The following is a 20,685-nucleotide window of genomic DNA, read 5'->3' on the forward strand; positions in this document are numbered from 1 at the left end:
TATTAAGTTGACCAGACCAAATACCATGAGGAATGCAATGGTCGACAAACAGCATTAATCAATAGACAGTCATACATCTAAAACTCAAACTCTTGTCATTAGGACAAGTCCTATTGCATGACAGACACTCAGAGTATGCAGGGAAGCATAGTCAGTCCATTCCCAAGGCTCTAACAGGAATGAACTGCTCTGATACCATAATGTAATACCCTAACTTTTAGCACCTCACGATCGTACTAAAGCTTAGGCGTTGCGTCATGTACCTCTAAAACTTTTTATTATATACTTCTTTATTTAATATTGAGCCTTCGAGAATACGAACTGATACTTTAATTAAGAAATCGAAAGGAGACTTTATTTTAAATCACCTAACCATAAAAGTATATATTCACATAGCTTTATATACATAGACTTATGTCAAAGAACCTTAATCACAAATTCTACCCCTCTAAAAACTAAAAACAATATAAGATGAGGGGAAAATAAATTCTAATAATTCAACCCGTGAATATAATCTGCTATGCTCTTGTAGCTCCACACTAAACCTTCACACCTGTAGCTGAAAGGGGTGGAAATAGGGGGTAAGAACTGGGGAGTTCTTAGTAGGGTCGGGGTTAGAAGTTAACTTTATTTTAATACCATAGCCGATAACAATGGGCAACAGAATATATTTAGACTTAACAAATAAAGGACACAAAAATCAAGCAATCATATAGCACACCCACAATCACAAGAAACACACTCACAAAAAAATATGCGCAAACAAGTATGATGCTTGTCTATCCCTAGTGCAGATAATGAGCTCATTTGTCAGTTTCGACCCACTCCCGACGTAACTTAGCAACCTTTGTCTGAGCTTGGTTTCCAGTGACATAACCTCTTGTTGAGTTAAGAAATTAGCTAATTATAATTGATGATGACAAACATTATTTTATTGGGTTAATCATCCAATTAGTTTTTAATTATATTTGATAAAGTGATGCAGGCCAAAATTAAAACAAACATCAGCCCAAATGCAAGAAATCAAAATAATTGCTGGTGGGTCTTTCTAACCGACGAAGCCATAGAAAATAATGCAATGAAAATAGTTGGGCTAAATAAAACAAATCCAACCCAAGCCTATGAAGACTCCATCAAGTTAAAGATCTCCAAAGCCAAAGTCACTTGTTTGCTTCACTAAAAGAGAGAGAGAGAGCTTTGTTCCACTTGCTACTTGCTCATAAGAAGAAAGAAAGAGAAAGCTTAATCAAAGAAAGCAAATGTCTAATCACCCAAATCAAACTACAGTAAGCTAAGTCAAAAGTTAAAGGTGATTTATTTCCATTTGCATGCATGTTAATTTCTTCACTCCTTCTCCAACTTTCTATGATACCATCTTTGGTTAAATGTAGAAAGAAGTCTTTGATCTCTGCTGCTATAAATCAATGGTTCACAAAGTTTCTTGGAGCCAAAGAACATTCTTAATGGTTTGAATTTAGGTTTACCACTAAACAACTTTCTCTTTGCTATTCTGATGTCTTCGGTCAAGCAAAAAGAACTAACTTTGAAATCCCTAATTTGGGGGTTAATTGAAGGAAGTGAAATGACAAGCTTGGAAGCACACAGCTCGAGGAGTTGACTGAAAGAAAGCAACTCATCAACATGCAAGGAGATACAAAAAGAAAAATTTTCATCCTTCTAAAGGTAAGGAGAGAGAACCAGGGTTTGAAGTTTTTGTTCTGAGAAATTTTCTCTAAAGAGTTCATCAACTTCGGCAGTGCTCTTTAGTTTAAGAAACATTCCGCCAGAATGAGGAACTCAATCAGAGTCAAGTGAATCTGGTTCAACCTATAGCAACTGAGACTATTGAAGTATCAATCTCCTTCATGTGTTACAGATTGTAGTTTTATTTTCAATGTACATCTTTATGTAATTTCTTGAGTGGTAAAAGGCTGAAAGAGAGAGATTATGAAAAAGCCAATGAGTGATAAAAGGCTGAGTGATACTCTTGAGAGAAAAGCCTAGAGTGATTTCAGATTTCTTTAGGTTATTTCTTGTGTCTTGTATCTTGTACCAGTGAGGTACCCCTTTCTTAGTTAGGTAAGCACTAAGAGTGAAGAGTTAGGTATTAGCATAGCCAGGTCAAGTTAGGTTAGAACTTGAGAAGGAAAGGATTGTGTCAATCTTGTGGAATTGGTGTATGTAATACTTTAACTATAGTGAAAATTTCACCACTGTTGTGGTGGAGACTGGATGTAGGTTACATTGTACAAGAAAACTGAACCAGGATACATGATGGTGTCAGGTTCTCTCTTCCCTTCTCTGTTTTGTTTTCTAATATTCATGAGACAAAATAAAATGGTTTTATAAATTTTCCATTGCCGAGTTCAATCAGATTCAGATTGAATGTTTGTAATTAAAGGGTTATTTCATTAAAGAAAAAGAAAGCCATAGATTCAACACCCTCTTCTCTAAGCCTTCTACAACCTTCAATTGGTATCAAGAGCCTTGGTCTCAAGAATCAAGCTTCACCGCTTGGAGCAATGGTCCAATGGCGAACAACTTGGGCACAACCACAGTTGCCTACACTCTAACTGAAGGCCAGTCAAACAATAGGCTCCTCATCTTCAACGAGAAGAACTATGCCTACTGGAAAGAAAGGATGAGGATCTTCATCCAATCCATTGACTACGACATATGGAAGATTGTTGTAAGCGGTCCCAAGATTCCAAGAAAAACAAGTGCTGATGGAGTGGTGATTCTAAAAGAAGAAACTGAATGGAACGATGATGACAAGAAGAAAGTAGAGCTGAATGCTAAAGCCATCAACCTTCTTCACTGTGCTATCAGCTTTAAAAAGTACCGAAAGGTATCTAGATGCAAGACAGCTAAAGAAATCCGGGAGAAACTCCAAGTTACACATGAAGGCACTAAACAGGTCAAAGAAACGAGGATTGATATGCTGCGAAAAGATTACGAGATGTTCAAAATGAAGGATGGAGAAAGTATTGATGAAGTGTTTGAGAGATTCTCAATCATAATCAACAACCTCGATGCTATGGGTACAACCTACTCAGAACAAATCCTAGTGAGAAAACTACTTAGAAGCCTCACAAAGGAATGGAAAACAACAGCTACCATCCTAGCCAAGAGTAACAACCTAAGTCACATAACCTATGATGAGCTGAGAGGAAAACTCCTTGCCTATGAAGCAACACACACAAACCCGGACTCAAAGAAAAAGGGAATAACCATTAAGTCAAAAATAGAATCAAAAGAGAGTGAGTCTAGTGATGGTTTTTGAGATGATGAACTTGTATTTTTTGCTAGGAGACTTAGAAGTTTAATGAGGAACAAAGGCAAGTACAAAGGTTCAAGCTCAAAGGAGTACAAGAAGAACATGAGTAAAGTGATTTGCCACCATTGCAAGGAGGCTGGACATTTCAAGCACAATTGTCTGAAACTCAAAAAGGAGGATAAAGGAAAGAAAGAAAAGAAGAGAGTGCTCATGGCATCTTGGGAGGATCTTGAGAATGATTCGAATGAAGAAGAAGACTCCGAATGTGAAGATAAAATCTGCTTCATGGCTGGTGAGGATCAACTTGATGAGGTAAATTATTATGACTTGTCAATAGATGATTTACATGTTATCATTGATGATCTCACCCTCAACTCTAAAAAATTGTTGAATAAATATAATAAATGCAAATCTAAAAAAGAAATGCTTAAAGATGAAAATAATTTTTTGAGAGAAAAGGTGAAGGAAACTGAATGTGCTTTGGATATTATTGAAGAAAACAGATTTCTGAAATCTGAACTTGAAAAACTAAAAGGAAAGTACATTGTAGATCCTTCTCAAGAGCTTATTGCTGAAATAAAAGATTAAATGAAATGATTAAAAAGCTGAATGGTGATTTAGCAAAATTTGCTCAAAGATCTAGCAACTTGGATGAATTGCTTGCAAGTCAAAGACCATTATTTGAAAAATCTGGTCTAGGATATGTGACAAATGATGACGCTATTTTTGATAGATCTCCTACAATATTTCTGGCCTCTTCATAAAAAACTAAGTCCAACATGGACAAATCTGTTTTGGGACATGTTCCCATATATGAAGAGAAATTTGGAAGTTCCTTTTCAAATGAAAATGCTTTGTCTTCAAGAACCGAAACTGTTTCTAAAAAGTCGGGTATAGGCTATGTTCTAACCAATGAGGTTACATTAAAAAAACTAACATTTAACAATAGAACCTTATCTTCAAAAAGCCAAAACACTTTCGAAAATTCTGGTTGGAATGCGTTTACAAAAAGGAATAATCATAACAAAAATCATTATATCAAAAGAAATGCACCTCTTCCAAAAACTAGAAAATTTCAGTCCTTTAATCATTTTCAGCATCATAACTCACCTCAATTTCAGCAACATGCATAAGGAAATCATTGTTTTAATTGTAAGAAATTTGGTCACTCACACTCACAATGCTTCATTGAAAAAAGAATAGTAGGAAACCAAATTTACAATGTTGTCTGTGATTTCAATGCACTTGGGCAACCAAGGTGGATTAACTTCAAAGGATCCAAATTAATTTGGATACCTAAGGTTGATTGAAATCTCATGCAGATTTGCCTAGCATCCAAGAACAAGAAAGACATGTGGTATTTGGATAGTGGGTGTTCTAGGTACATGACTGGAAGGTCAACCTTCTTCATCAAACTAACAAGTATGATGGAGGTTTTGTGACCTTTGGAGATGATGGAAAAGGTAAAATTGTGGCTGTTGGAAAAGTAGATAATGATCATTCTACTTTCATTGATGATGTTTTTTTGGTTAATGGTTTAAGGCATAACTTGTTGAGCATAAGTCAATTGTGTGATTTGGATTATTTGGTGATATTTAAAAGATTGGAATGCTGTGTTGTAAATGAAAAGACCAATGAAGTATTGTTTATTGATAAGCGTTATAATAATGTGTATGGACTTAACCTTGATGAACTAAAGGATCAAAATGTAACTTGTTTTCATTCTAAAGAATCTGAAAAGTGGCTATGGCACAAGAGATTGGGCCATGCAAATATGTTTCAAATAAACAAGCTTGTCAAGAAAGGATTAGTAAGAGGCCTTCCTTTGATAAGGTTTGACAAAGACATCACTTGTGATGCTTGCCAAATGGGAAAACAAACAAAGAGTTCATTTAAATGAAAGGAAGATATCTCTACTAAAAGACCACTTGAATTACTACATATTGATTTATTTGATCTAACAAGAACTCAAAGCTTAGGTGGTAAACATTATGGTTTAGTAATTGTGGATGACTACTCTAGGTTTGGTTGGGTTTTATTTCTTGTACACAAAAATAAAGCCTTTTCGGCCTTTGAAATTTTTAGCAAGAAAGTTCAAAATGAAAAGGATTTAAAGATCTCTTCTATAAGAAGTGATCATGGAACTGAATTTGAAAACCAATTATTTGAATCCTTTTGTGAGGATTTTGGAATATCTCACAACTTCTCTTGTCCAAGGACACCATAACAAAATGGTGTCGTAGAAAGAAGAAATAGAAGTATTCATGAAATGACAAGAGCCATGCTTTGTGAGAGTAATGTTCCAAAATTCCTTTGGGCTGAAGCGGTTAACACAGCTTGCCACATTTTGAATAGAACTATCATAAAGAAATTTTTGAAGAAAACACCTTATGAACTTTGGAAAGGTCACCCACCGAATTTAAATTACTTGCATATCTTTGGATGCAAATATTTTGTTCTAAATAACAAAGATAATTTGGAAAAATTTGATCCAAAGGCATATGAGTATTTATTTGTAGGATATTTCACAACTAGTAAAGCATATAGAGTTTATCATCAAGATGCTAGAATAATTGAGGAGTCCATACATGTTATATTTTGTGATACTAACTTGGTTCAAAGTATTTTGGAGGACTATGATGCAGGAAATCAGGTTCAAAAGGACGATGAAAAAGCACAAAATCATGAAAATGAAAATTCTGGGCAAACTGAACTAGAAACTGCAGCTGCTGTAGATTCAGCAAGAGACAATTCTGTTTTATCTCATGAATATGGAGAAAATTCTGAAACCACCAGTTCCTTGAATCTCTTAGTGACTGAATCTGCCTCCAAGTCTACTAGACCTTATGAATGAAGATTCTTAAAGAATTATCCTGAGGAATTTGTCATTGAGGATGTCTCACATGGTTTCAAAACTCGTTTCTCTATTAGAAAGGCAAATGAATAATCTAACATTGCTTTTCTATCTCAAATGGAGCATTAAAATGTCAAGGAAGCCCTTGATGACCCCAAAAAGACAATGGAGGATGAGCTTCATAAGTTTAAGAAGAACCAAGTTTGGACATTGGTTCCAAAGCCAAGTGGAAAGAAAGTAACAGGCACCAAATGGATATTTCGGAACAAGCTTGGTGAAGATTGAAACATTGCTAGAAATAAAGCAAGATTGGTGGCACAAGGATATGACCAAGAAGAGGGAATAGATTTTGATGAATCCTTTGCCCCTGTTACCCGAATGGAAGCCATAAGACTTCTTCTAGCTTATGCTGCTTTTGTGGTTTTAAATTATTTCAAATGGATGTGAACTATGCATTCTTGAATGGTGTGTTAGATAGAGAAGTGTATGTGGCTCAGCCACCTGGTTTTGAAAATAAAAAATTTCCTAACCATATTTTGAAACTATCAAAAGCTCTCTATGGTTTAAGACAAGCTCCTAGAGCTTGGTATGAGAGACTTAGCTCTTTTCTTTTGAAAAATGGTTTTCAAAGAAGCACCACAGACACTACTCTATTTATTAAGAATTCTAATGATTCTTTCATTCTAGTCCAAATCTATGTTGATGACATTATTTTTGAATCATCCAATGAATCCCTTTGTATTGAATTTGGAAAACTCATGATAAGTGAATTTGACATGAGCATGATGGGTGAACTTAAATTTTTTTCTTGGACTTCAAATTAAGTAAACTGAAAATGGTATTTTTATTCATCAAGAGAAGTATGCCAAGGAACTAGTTAAGAAATTTGGTATGGAAAATGCCAAACTCATGGGAACTCCCATGCACCCTAATTCAAAATTAGAAAAGGGAGAAACTGAGAAAGATGTTGATGAGACTAGGTATAGAGGAATGATTGGATCTCTCATGTACCTAACTTCCTCTAGACCTGACATTGTTTAAAATGTTAGAATGTGTTCTAGATTCCAATCAAAACCAAAAGAATCACATCTTTTAGCAGTTAAGAGGATCATTAGATATGTTCATGGCACATCCAATTTTGGTCTATGGTATCCTAAGATTGATGATTTTTCTGCAGTTGGTTATTGTGATGCAGATTTTGCTGGAGATAGAGTTGATAGAAGAAGCACATCAGGCATTTGTTGCTTCCTTGGAAAGTCTCTAAACGTATGGTCAAGTAAGAAGTAGTCCACAGTGGCTTTATCCACTGCAGAGGCTGAGTATATAGCTGCTTCTTCTTGCTGTTCTCAGCTTATTTGGTTGAAAACTCAACTTGCTGATTATAAATTAAATGCTGAAAATATTCCTTTGATGTGTGACAATATGAGTGCCATTAATATTTCAAAAAATCCGGTTTTGCACTCTAGAACTAAACATATTGAAGTGAGATTTCACTCAATAAGAGAACATGTTCAAAAAGGAAATATTAGTATTCAATTTGTAAAATCAGAGGACCAATTAGCAGATATTTTCACCAAACCACTAGCTGAGGACATATTCTGCATGCTTAGAACTAATCTAAGGATTTTAAGTCATGATTAATTATTTACGCATTGCTAATGTGTTTGTTGAGGTTTTTGTCTCACAGGATGGGATGAGACAATTCTGGGCAAATGAAGAACCATCTTTCTGAACTTCATTTTTTGGGCTTTTATGCACGTGCTAAATCATCTGGGCCAACCTTAAAATTCAGATTCTGAGTGGTCCAACATGTTTCCTTAAACTAAACCCCTCTGGGCCCAAATGAGTGTTACATTATCCATATGTTATATCTTACTTTTGTCCTTTAGTCAAAAGTTTTCAATTTTAAAATAATTTTTGTTTTACATAATTTTTTAAATAAAATCAAATCACTTTTTGTGATGTCTAGTCTTTTCAATGTCTATTCACAGTGATGCAGTTGCATGGGAACAAGAAACCTCTTATTTTTGGTAGTTTCTAAACCTCTCTCATCATAAAGAGCCTTCCATAGACCCTTTTGCACACAAAGCTCACTTCATGACCTCCCACTCAAACTACAATCCTCATCGTTTTCGATCTGCCATGAATAATGATTTCTATGAGGTGTCATTGCTCACCGTACCTTATGTCCCACCTTTTTGGTTGATTTACCAAATATGAAAAAGAAAGGTTTTGAGTTTGTTGATAATCTTATTTTTCTGGACTGGAACCATCTTTTTAAAATAAAAAACCAGTTTACCCAGTGTTAGTCAAGGAATTTCATGCAAACATGAATTACCTTGAAGGGACTGATCATTCCTATGTAAAAGGCTGTGACATAATTCTGAATAATGAAACCATCAGTGATTCTCTGAAATACACTGATGTTGGTGCATGTGCCTATACATCGGATAAGTGGGATGAAGGGGTAGGTCTTTCTTTTCATGATTCTCTGGCCTTTGTATGTGAACATATTTCTTTGATTGATGGCATCACTTCAACTCACAAAGCCCTGGGTCACTCTCGTGCTCAGTTGCACCGCATAGTGAACCATATCATCCTTCCTCAAATTGGTTCATATCACAGGGTGTCGTACTGTGATACTCTTGTTTTGTATGCCATTCTCATAAAAACAGAAATATCTTTTGCATATTTAATGGTGAGATATATGTTTGATTGTATTAGAAGTGAGAAGAAGGATAAAGCTCTTCCTTATGGCATGTTCTTAACCTGTATTTTTGAGCATTTTGATGTTGACTTATCAAATGAGTCATATGAAAGTAGGCACTCATATCTAAAAGGAGGTGGTTTAGTGAAACAGCAGAAAAAGGGACCCACTCGTTCTGAAAGGGTGGTTCTTGATGATAATGACGATGATATCATTCTTGAGGAATCTCCTCCTCCATTCACCACGAGAACTTCAGCCTCCACTGGACACAAAACTATTCTGTATGAAATTGTTAAGGATGTGGTGCAGGAATTTGTTTCTCATCCATCTATCTGATTGCTATGAGCAAAGAAAAGAGGAAGCTTGCTGTGAAACATGAGAACTTCCTCAGAAAATCAAGAGATAGAGTGGCAGTTTTCATAAAGTTCATTGAAAATCTCCAAGAGGATGACAATACTGCCACTGATCCTGAAGAAGAGGCAGGTTCTGATGAAGGTGGTTCTGATGCCTAAAATTGTCTCATAAAGCTGCTACTCTTTGCTTTGTTTCTTGACTCATGAACACTATTGTTGTTTACTTTTGAAATTCTCTCTGTTTTGTTTCGGATGACTGTAATACCTTTAACAACTGTTGCACTTCATTTAAGTTACTTACTTGCTTTGAAATCTGAACTAACATTTTGTTGCAGATTTTTTGTTAACATTAAGTTTCACTTTTGTTATTTCAACCCTTGATGACAAAAGGGGGAGTAGTAGCATATGAATTTGAATTTGGGTTATTTTAATTTGGGTTATTTTGCTGCTGCTGTGATCATTGGCATGAGAATTTGAAATTGATGTTGCAGTTTTGCCATTGTTATATTAGTTTTTACTGCCGATATGGTTTTTCAGTTTTGGGATGGACATTTAGATGTCAATCTGTTCAAATACCAGCTGTTTGCTACATTTATGAATAACAGGTTGTGCATAGTCCAACTGTTGTGCTTCTTATGAGAATATCCAAACAGGAAACAAGAGAAGAATATAAATCTAGGGGGAACAACTCTTGAAAAGGAAAGGGGGAGCAACACAAAAGCAAGTGACATCACTTAAAAGGGAAGTTTCTTAACCTTATTTAAATTCAATCCCTTTGATTATTGTCACAATTATGTTTGTCATCAATTGGAAAATTGTTGGGTTAAGAAATTAACTAATTATAATTGATGATGACAAACTTTATTTTATTGGGTTAATCATCCAATTAGTTTTTAATTATGTTTGATAAAGTGATGCAGGCCAAAATTAAAATAAACAGCAGCCCAAATGCAAGAAATCAAAATCATTGCTGGTGGGTCTTTCTAACCAACGAAGCCCATAGAAAATAATGCAATAAAAATAGCTGGGCTAAATAAAACAAATCCAACCCAATCCCATGAAGACTCCATCAAGCTGAAGATCTCCAAAGCCAAAGTCACATGTTTGCTTCAATAAAAGAACCAGAAAGAAAAGAGAGAGAGAGAGAGAGAGAGAGAGAGAGAGCTTTGTTCCACTTGCTCATTTCATCAAAGAAGAAAGAAAGAGAAAGCTTAATCAAAGAAAGCAAATGTCTAATCACCCAAATCAAACCACAGTAAGCTAAGTCAAAAGTTAAAGGTGATTTATTTCCATTTGCATACATGTTAATTTCTTCACTCCTTCTCCAACTTTCTACGATACCATTTTTGGTTACATGAAGAAAGAAGTCTTTGATCTCTGCTACTGTAAATCAATGGTTCACAAAGTTTTTTGGAGCCAAAGCACATTCTTAATTGTTCGAATTTAGGTTTACCACTAAACAACTTTCTCTTTGCTACTCTGATGTCTTCGGTCAAGCAAAAAGAACCAGCTTTGAAATCCCTAATTTGGGGGTTAATTGAACAAAGTGAAATGACAAGCTTGGAAGCACACAGCTCGAAGAGTTGACTCTGAAAGAAAACAACTCAGCAACATGTAAGGAGATACAAAAAGAAAATTTTTCATCCTTCTGAAGGTAAGGAGAGAGAACCAGGGTTTGAAGTTTTTGTTCTAAGAAGTTTTCTGTGAAGAGTTCATCAACTTGGACAGTGCTCTCTAGTTAAAGAAGCATTCTGCCAGAATGAGAAACTCAATCAGAGTCAAGTGAATCCGGTTCAACCTATAGCAACTGAGGCTATTGAAGCATCAATCTCCTTCATGTGTTACAGATTGTAATTTTATTTTCAATGTATATCTTTATGTAATTTCTTGAGTGGTAAAAGGCTGAAAAAGAGAGATTATGAAAAAGCCAATGATTGATAAAAGGCTGAGTGATACATTTGAGTGAAAAGCCTTGAGTGATTTCAGATTTCTTTAGGTTATTTTTTGTGTCTTGTATCTTGTACCAGTGAGGTACCCCTTTCTTAGTTAGGTAAGCACTAAGAGTGAAGAGTTAGGTATTAGCATAGCCAAGTCAAGTTAGGTTAGAACTTGAGAAGGAAATGATTGTGTCAATCTTGGGAATTGGTGTATGTAATACTTTAACTATAGTGGAAATTCCACCACTGTTGTGGTGGAGACTGGATGTAGGTTGCAATGCACAAGGCAACTAAACCAAGATACATGATGGTGTCAGGTTCTCTCTTCCTTTCTCTATTTTGTTTTCTGATATTCATGAGAGAAAATGAAATTATCTCATAAATTTTCTGCTACTGAATTCAAACAGATTCAGATTGAAAGTTTGTAATTAAAGTGTTATTTCATTCAAGTAAAAGAAGGCCATAGATTCAACCCTCCCTTCTCTAAGCCTTCTACAACCTTCACCTCTGTAAGCAACATCTATCTTACAGGTGCGACTCTCTTGAGCCGATATATGCAAACATAACCTCTATAAGCAACCTCAGTTTTACAGGTGAGGCTCTCTCTAGCCAATGTATGTATCGATAACCTCTGTAAGTAACCTCTGTCTTACAGGTGCGACCATCCCCTGGATTGAACGATGTATCTCTGGAAAAGAATCTTAGTGGACTCACTACTATATCTCTGCTTGTTTTCAGCAGGTAAACAATCATCTCAGCTAGTTCTCAGTGCCAACCAATATCTCTGCTTATCTCCTTTTCTTTTTGTTCTTTCTTTCTTTTCTTTTCTTTTCTCTGCTCTCTTGTGGCAAAGGTTCTTTAGATTCTTTTAATCTTTTCTTTTCTTCTTCTTTTATTTTTCTTGTTTTAATACCACAAATCATCTTTATACTCTTCCCTCCTCTCTCTCTCTAGATGTTTTATGAAGAGTGAATCATAAGATTCTTAATTTAGATTCGTCTTTCTACAGCTTTTAAGCAGGTTACTATTTAACTCTTTTATTCTGTTATTGTACAAATTACTAATGTATAGTATATTTCAAAAATACTGTGATAATAATCTTAATAAATTAATAAGAATTATAATAATTTTTTTTATTACTGAAAACTTATAACTTAAGCTTTATTATTAAGCTTTATAAATTATTCTGAATCTTTGACCTTTTTACAAAACTAACTTCAATTTTTATTAAATTACTATTTCAATCTCAAATATAAATCTTAATTCCTTGATTATAACTTTATCAAAAGACTGAATCTCATTTCGAAAATTATTCAAGTTTTCAGCTTGAGTTTTAAGTTCATTTTTTTTAACTTTACTATTACCAATTTTTTCACTGCTTTTCATTTAATCTCTCGGCCATCAAACCTCATCAATTTTAGTCAATAATTCTCATTCACAACAGTCCCAAAATCATCAAAATAACTCCAGTTGAGTTGTTCTTCATGGCCGAACCATAATTCACAAGCAACAACATAATTCAACAAAATTTCAACATAAACTCAATCAAACTCAACAATAATCAATCAAACCAACCAATATTTACTTATAAAATTCACACTTAATCATTATAAAGTTATCAAATCCTACCTCCGTACGAAATCAAACTAACGGGACCTCAGGAGAAGTTTTCTGACCAAGCTGCTAAAGAAGAAAATGTCAGGAATTGTCTATGCCTCCTAGAACTCCAATTGGCCGAACTCAAGGGACAAAAGTAATGTCAACATGTAGAGGAAGAGGATACAAACACTTTTACCGGATTAAATTTTTTATTGGAGTTACAGATCTCAAGAAATCAAGTGTCAAAGGTTCATGGCCCATGAAGTTCCACACGACCTTCTCTCTCCTTTTTTTTTTCTTTCTTCTTGGTTCGGTTAATGAGAGGAAATGAGATGTTGATGGTGAGGATTAATGGATAAGGGGGTGTTTAGGTGTCAAGCTAGGCCACTTGTCAATTTTTGAAGCTGTTGAGTTAGTGATTCAAGTTATAAATATCCTAAACGAATAATTATGAAAACTGAATATATTAAAACATAAGTAATAATATATATGAGTTACTAATATAAATGACATTAGTAACATAATGATAAAAGATATACGGAGAAGCATTAGCAAAGCTAAATTCACCAAAGAGTACCGATATTTATCCATATCGGCGGATATCTAGCTCGATAAGAAATTATTAACTAAACTTTATTTTTAAATTAAAAATATCAATTACTCAAATTAATATATATATATATTTTTATTTCTTCCATTTTTATTAATATTTTACACAAGTATTTGAAAAATTCGGTTGCTGACCACATTTTTTTTATTTGCTAAATATATGTATTAGGTAATAAATTTCTAAAACACTAGACTTGTAACACCTAGAACTTTTGAAAATCCTATTTTTAACTAATTTTAAATCATATATTTAATTTCAGTTTTAATTTCAGAAACTATTTTATTGAGAATAATCAAAGGCAATTTTGATTAATTGAATTTGAAATAAATTAAGGTTTTTATCCAAACCCTAATTCTATTAACACACACTTTTTTCCTATTCCTAAGTGAAACCCTAGCCATCCTTCCTCCTCACCATCACACATACACCAACACACACACAAGCCAACACACACACACCCCTTCAGCTGAAAAAAAAAAAGAAACAGAAAGGGAAGAGAGGAGAGGGATCCGCAGAGAAGAAAGGGAGAGGGAAAGAAGGAAAGGGGGAGGAAGAGAGGGAGATCCGAGGGTGAGGGTTGCGAGAGGAGAGGGACGACTACTTTACATACTAAATAATAAAATAGGAGCCTGTGACTCGACACTGTATCGCTGAATTCTTTGAAAACCAGAAATAAATACTTTATCTTAAGAAAAATACAAGCAGGCATAGATTCATATACTAGACTCCTTACATAATGACTCAATATATTATACATATAAAACATACAATTCTTATCCCTCTTACAAACTTGTAATAACAAAGACGAGGGAAGAAAATAATCTAATTAATACAGCAACATATATAAACTAAACGCAGTATAACTCTCCATAATGCTTCCTTATTCGGTTCCTGAAATGGTAAAGCTGTAGGGGGTGAGAACCTAACCACACGGTCTCACCATGGAATTTCAAAGTTGTCATAAAAATATATTTTATAAGAAAACTGTTCTCAAGCTCAGTGATTATCAATGCCTTATGAATCTTTTAAAAACCAATAGGAAATCGTTCAAAACCTTTTCAAAGAAACAATGTTTAATCTTTTAGAAATCTGAAACCTTTCATTTCTTATAAGAAAAATCTCAATCAGAAACTAACCACACAATCAAACAACACCATCATTAATTCAGCATCAAAGTTCATTCTCAAATGTAGTACACCAGGACAAACACAGGCAAGACAGACAAGGAAAGCACAAGTAGGTAGCAGTTACAGCAAATAGTTCAAGTAGCAGTTAAGGACAGTTTAGCAATTAGGCAAACCAAAACAAGTTCAAACCCAAACAAAACATACAAATGCATATGATGCATGCCTGTCCTATGGCTGATGAGGCTCATCTGTCGGTTATCCAGCCAACCCGACAAGTCTGAATTGTCCTTAGACTGTCCCCCGACGTGCATCCCCAAGAGTCTATGCATAGCTTTTTCTCAAATAATCAATATTGCTCAATGGGGGTAACATTCCGGGAATTTATGTAGTTCCCGGTCACACTTACGTCGTAGGGTCAACAGAGTATCGAGTTTTCAACCTGGTACACGTGGTGGCAAGCCACGACACTTAATCCAGGGAATCTCGTATCTCAGATATATCAAATTCATAAGCCATATGAATAATTCAAAGATCATATCTCAATATTCTCAACATCATAATCATTCATCAATCCAAATCTCATTTCCAAATTCATTCAAAAACCATATTTCAGAAAAAATTCTCAATCATCCTTTTTTCCATTCTGTTCACTAACAATTTCCAATCCAAAACATAACTCTTCCTTTGATAGATGAGGTAGTTTTAAATCATATAATACTTAAAACCTTTTTAAAATAACTACTTTCAATGAAACTTCTAATTTTATAAAATTTCGGCAGCATCTCCTCTAAAACTCGGATACTGCCACCCTTTTCGGGTCCCATCCAAACATTTCTCAAACCATTTCCAAATCTCAATCACTTTCCAAAATTCAACCAATTCCAGTATCAAATTATTTTCAAACCAGACCAATTCCAATAATAAAACTCTTTTTAAAGTCAAACCAGCTCAAGTATTAAATCATTTATAAAATCAGACCGACTCAAAATCAAACCGCTTTAACTTCAAACCAAGAAAAATCACTTTTCCTAATAATCAAGTAAATAACTTTTCAAATCCACTTCTTATCAACAACCGTACTTCACTCAAGCACCCAATAATCCAGTCCAACAAACCATCACATCTACAAGACAAATATAATCACAGAAATATATCTTTTTGCATCAATATCTATTTATCACAACTCTGTAATATAAAATAGATTTTAAGAAAAACCCTACCTCGATGTCCCAATCGCAGAATTTAACTCAATAATCCCCTTTATCCCCAATTCATGGCAGCAGTAGCGATCTTAGCAGCTCCATTATTAATTATGAATTTGCAATAGATAAATCGACAGTGGCTAAAATGGAAACATATTTCTGTAATTAGAGTAAGGGTAGCACAAGGAAACCAAATAGCAGTAGGATAAAGGCAGAAACATTATAAATTTTAGAATTAAAGGAGTTGAAATCAAAATAGGAAGAATAGTGCTACCGGAGACAACAACATTCAGTAGTTCCAAACAAGGGCGGCAGCACCGAGATATGACGATAGTGACTCTGGTAAATTAAACATATCAAAACTAGCTGCGTAAATAAAATGGCACAAAGAAGAATAAAAGTGATCTTACCCACGAACTTACCAAGATGAAAAGTAGTGGCTACAACGTCTCTCACTACAATCAATCAGCAGCAAGGACACAACCGGGTTCATCACCAAAAACGGTAGTAACTGCAAGCTCCGGAACACCGATAGTAACAGCAGTAGCAGCGGAGGTATCCATCACCACCTCCTTTCTTTTCTTGCTCGGACTCCTCCCTGCGGCGAACCCGACAGCAGCAACAACTCTCACGATAAAGGTAAACTTAACGGATGAAGTTGAAGCAGGGTTAGGGCTTACCAACAGATACAGGCTTGAAAGACGGTTTTCGGCGGCAACGTGGCGTGGTGCGGTGCAGTGGACGGTGGCGGATCTGCTGCGGTGAAAGGCGGTGGAGGCACGGCCGCTCGAACAGAAAACCCCTTCGTTGATCTTTCTCTCTCCTCAAGCTTCTCTCTCTTTGAATCTTGCCAGCGGCAACCATGGAGCTCGGTGACGGCAATAACACACGGCGGGACAGTTTTTACGCAGCGGGTCGCGCTTCTCCTCGCGGCGGTGGCCCGCGTCTTCTCCTTCCCCTCTTCGTGATTCCAGCGGCGGTGGCAAGAATGGGTTCGGTGGCGGCAAGCTACTTCCTCCCCGACGCTCTCCCTCATCGGTGCGACACGGCGGCGTGGCAGCAAAAACGTCCGCCGGCGCCGTTCTTCTCTTCCCTTCTTTCCTTTTTCCCGCATGCCCCACTCCTCTCTTCCTTTTCTTCTTTTCTTTCTTTCCTTTTGTTGGGATTCTTTGTGGGTAAGTGAGGGTAGGGAAAAGGTGTGGTGGTGGTTGCATGTGGGCTGAGAGATTTGAGTGGGAGTGTTTATGAAATTAGGATTAGGATTTTGTTTTAGCAATTTAGGGTTTAATTTGGATTTTGGTTATTTTTAATCAAATTAGGGTATAGAGTGTTAATTTGAAATCTAATTTAATCTTCAAAATTATTTTAAAATATTATTTGTTGTATTAAAATACTAATTGGTTTAAAATCAAAATCTCTAATTGAATTCAAAAAATAATAAGATTAATTTTCTTTATTCCTAAAATTTGAGGTATTAAATCATAAAAATATCAATTATTTTATTTAAGTCACATAAATATTCTTGTCATTTCGTAACTACTAATTTTGTAATTTAAATATAGAAAATAATTCAAAAATTATAATATTAGGTAAAATTCTAATTAATTATCAAAACCTGATTTAATTTTTGATTTAATTAGCTTTAATAAAATAATTTCTGAAGATAAAATTTCTAATGAATTAAATGAATTGAAATTAATTCATAATAAGATTTATTCGAAAATTCTGGGTCTTACATCGCGTCGTCGCTGTTCATGCTTGCTCTGCCGCCGTAGGGTGCGTCGCCGTCAAGAGCAAGAATGCGAGAGAAAAGGAGTTTGATTTTCCATACTTTACTAGACCACAACATGAAAGCAGTTACCTACGCGGTATAAATGATCATCATGTTCCAAGTATAGGTTCATTAAGTCTATGCTGAACCAATCAAATACTTTATACAGAACTAGACCTCAAACAAACCAATCACAGCCTTAGGCCCATCCATCCAACACGGGCTCCGACCCAAACAACTCAATCATCAACCAATTCATCACAAACCAACCAATCAAACACAATCACAATTAATGTAGTTCAAGCACAATCAAGAACAATTACAACAAGTATAACAGTTAGCAGTTAAAATAAGTATTCACATAAGCAAACCAGTTACAATATGCACACCCAAAAAATGTCACATAGATGCAAATGATGAATGCCTGTCCTACTGGATGTGATATCACATTGTCGGTTCAATTGCCAACCCGACACATTCCCATGAGAATGTCGCCTTTTGATCACGAATATAGATATGGGAACCCCCCACGGATATAGTGTCGGGCACACTCCTGTGATCCGAAAGGATGTGAGTGGGATTAACCACCGTCCTTACGCGGGCGCCGCAACCTCGACAAGTAGGATTAACCACCGTCCTTCCCAGGTGCAAGCGACTTATCAACAATCTCATCAATATCAAATCTCTCAGCATAAGCGAGACGAACCCGGCCTTTATGCCTACAACTCAGCGCAAGCGGGATAAACCTGGCCCTTACGCCTACCCAACAATATCTCATCAATACCAATAATATCAACAATCAATCAGGCTCAATATCTTTTTTTTTTAAATCATTCATCCTAAATCAGGATTTGGCCAAAAGATTCCTCAACAGAGTCTCAAGACTTTAGGAGAAAATAACCTAACTCATTATCTTAAATTCATTAAAAACCTCTAAAACCCCAGCTTCTTGATTTAAATAAGTAAAATAGAATTTAAACTAAAACCAAATTATGTATCCAAACATTTCAAACCAATTTCAAAACCAACTTACTTGCTTAAACCAAAACCAAATCCTTTTAAACCGAAAACCAATTTTCAATTTCATTCTTAAACCTGTTTCCAAAGGCTCAGAAATTGTTTCAGTTTTACTAAATCAAAGTTTTAGAGAATATTTCAAACTTTTCCTAAAACATCGTCAAGTGAAATTAGTTACTCAAAATTCAAGTTTCTTTTAAATCCACTAAAACTCCTTCGAATTTGTTTACTTAAATTAAATTCCAAAACATAAGAATTTTCTTCTTTAAATCGACTTTAAAACATAATTCTTTTCTTAAATAAATTACATTCAAAAGATAAAAATTTTCGTATTAAAATAAGTTCAAACATAAATCATTTATCAATAATTCAATTCAAAGCATAATTCATTATTTTTAAAATAACGTTTGAAATAAAGTCTCGAATTTTATAGAAATTTCGGCAGCATCTCCCTTGAAAGATGGACTTTGCTACCCTTTTTGGGTCCCAACCATACCAATCCTCAACTCTTTTCAACAGGTTCAAGACCAAATCAGTTTCCAATAAAACCAAATCCAGACTTTTAAATATAAAGATCATTTCAAATCAATCCAATCAGAAATATCAATTTTAACAAAATTAGACATTATTTAAATCAAACAGACAATCATATTCATCCAAGACAAATCAGACAATTCATAAGACTTACTTAATCACCAAAATTTACATTTTGCACATCATATCTATTTATCACAATTCTAATTTAAAATGAATTAGGTCCAGTTTGGGTAAGCAACTTAAATAAGCTCTTTTAGAAAAAGAGCTTAAAGTATAAGGACTTTTATTAATAGTAGCTTATAATTAAGTTATTTTGTATTTGGATTTTTAGTTATAGAAGTACTTATTTTAAAGTTGTAGCATTTTGATAAATAACTCAAAAAATACAATTTTTTTACACAAGAAAATAGAAATTAAAATAATGATGATAACAAATACTTTTCAGTATTGAACGTTGATTTTACATAACCTAATCACTAAGATTACAATCGTTTAGGCAATTAATTCTTTATTTGCTCTCTTATTAGTTTCATTTTCTAGATAATTGATTCTTTCCATCATTAGAAATTGGTTTTTCTACTTCACTTTAACCTATAACGGTGTTCTTGTATGTGGTAAATAGTAATAAAATTTTAATTCACAATCATCTTGATGGCAATGCCAAAGAAATTATTGTGTAGTTAGTGTTTACTGTTTTATTGTGTATGATATGGTAGGTGAAAATAAAAAATAAATATAAAATGTGTGTCAATGTATATTTTGTTGCTGTTTTTTATTTTTTATTTTTACTCCTATTTGCCTCCTCTTTTATTGGGATTAAGAACTTGTTATAACTTATAACTAACTATAAAAACAATAGAAAGCTATATAAAAATAAAATCACATGTGAAAAAAATAAAATTAAAACTAAAATTTTATACGACACACAATGTTAAATAAACAATTAATAATAAAAATAGAATGGTAAAATGATAAAAAAAAAATAACTGGAAAGAATATATGCAGTAGGTGGTTTAGATGGAACATTGTTTTAAAATAGTGGTGGAGGGTCAATACTTTCAGCAGATGAATCATTAGGTGAAAATGCTGGTGGAAGGCCAATACTTCCCGCAGATTGAACATTGCGTGAAAATAATGGTGGAAGGCCAATGCTTCTAACAGATGGAGCCTTGCGTAAAAATGGTGGTGGAGGACCAGTATTTCCAGTAGAAATAGGAAACATTTTTATAGAGCCAAAAATGAAAGTAGATCTTTTTTGTTTTGAAGTCAATTTTATTGGGAAGTGATAGAATAACTTATCGAGAAGGAGAAGTCTTATATTTCTACTTCTCCAAAAAGTTGTAAATTAACTTTTCAGGAATTTAAAAGCTTTTTTTTAAATGGTGCCAAACATGCGTATTGTGACTTTTCATAATTCAAAAGTAAAAAAAAAAAAGTAACTTCAGCGGTTTCCTAAACGGGCTCTTAGTTTTTATAAAATAAACCCTACCTCGACAAATCGAAACTATAACCCAAAACACGTCAACGGAACATTTTCTCTCAATCTGAAACCAACGGCAACCACAAACTTAGCCCTTGATCACTTTCGTAGCATTCACAGCAAATTAAAATCGACATGCAACGCTCAGAACACGACCCTACGTTACCAGAACCTCAGAGTTTATAATCGAACATAACAGAATACTAACGTAGGG

General features: G+C 34.6%; 1 long non-coding RNA gene across 1 annotated transcript in view; it reads left to right on the forward strand.

Annotated features, from left to right (window-relative positions):
• LOC110267450 overlaps positions 1–3,709 on the forward strand; it is a 13,995-nt gene extending 10,286 nt beyond the window's left edge. The window contains exon 3 of the long non-coding RNA XR_002355091.1: positions 3,699–3,709. This is a non-coding gene — a long non-coding RNA (uncharacterized LOC110267450). The remainder of the gene's footprint in view (positions 1–3,698) is intronic.

Source organism: Arachis ipaensis, chromosome B02, assembly GCF_000816755.2.
Source record: "Arachis ipaensis cultivar K30076 chromosome B02, Araip1.1, whole genome shotgun sequence".
In the NCBI taxonomy this organism is placed as follows: domain Eukaryota; kingdom Viridiplantae; phylum Streptophyta; class Magnoliopsida; order Fabales; family Fabaceae; genus Arachis; species Arachis ipaensis.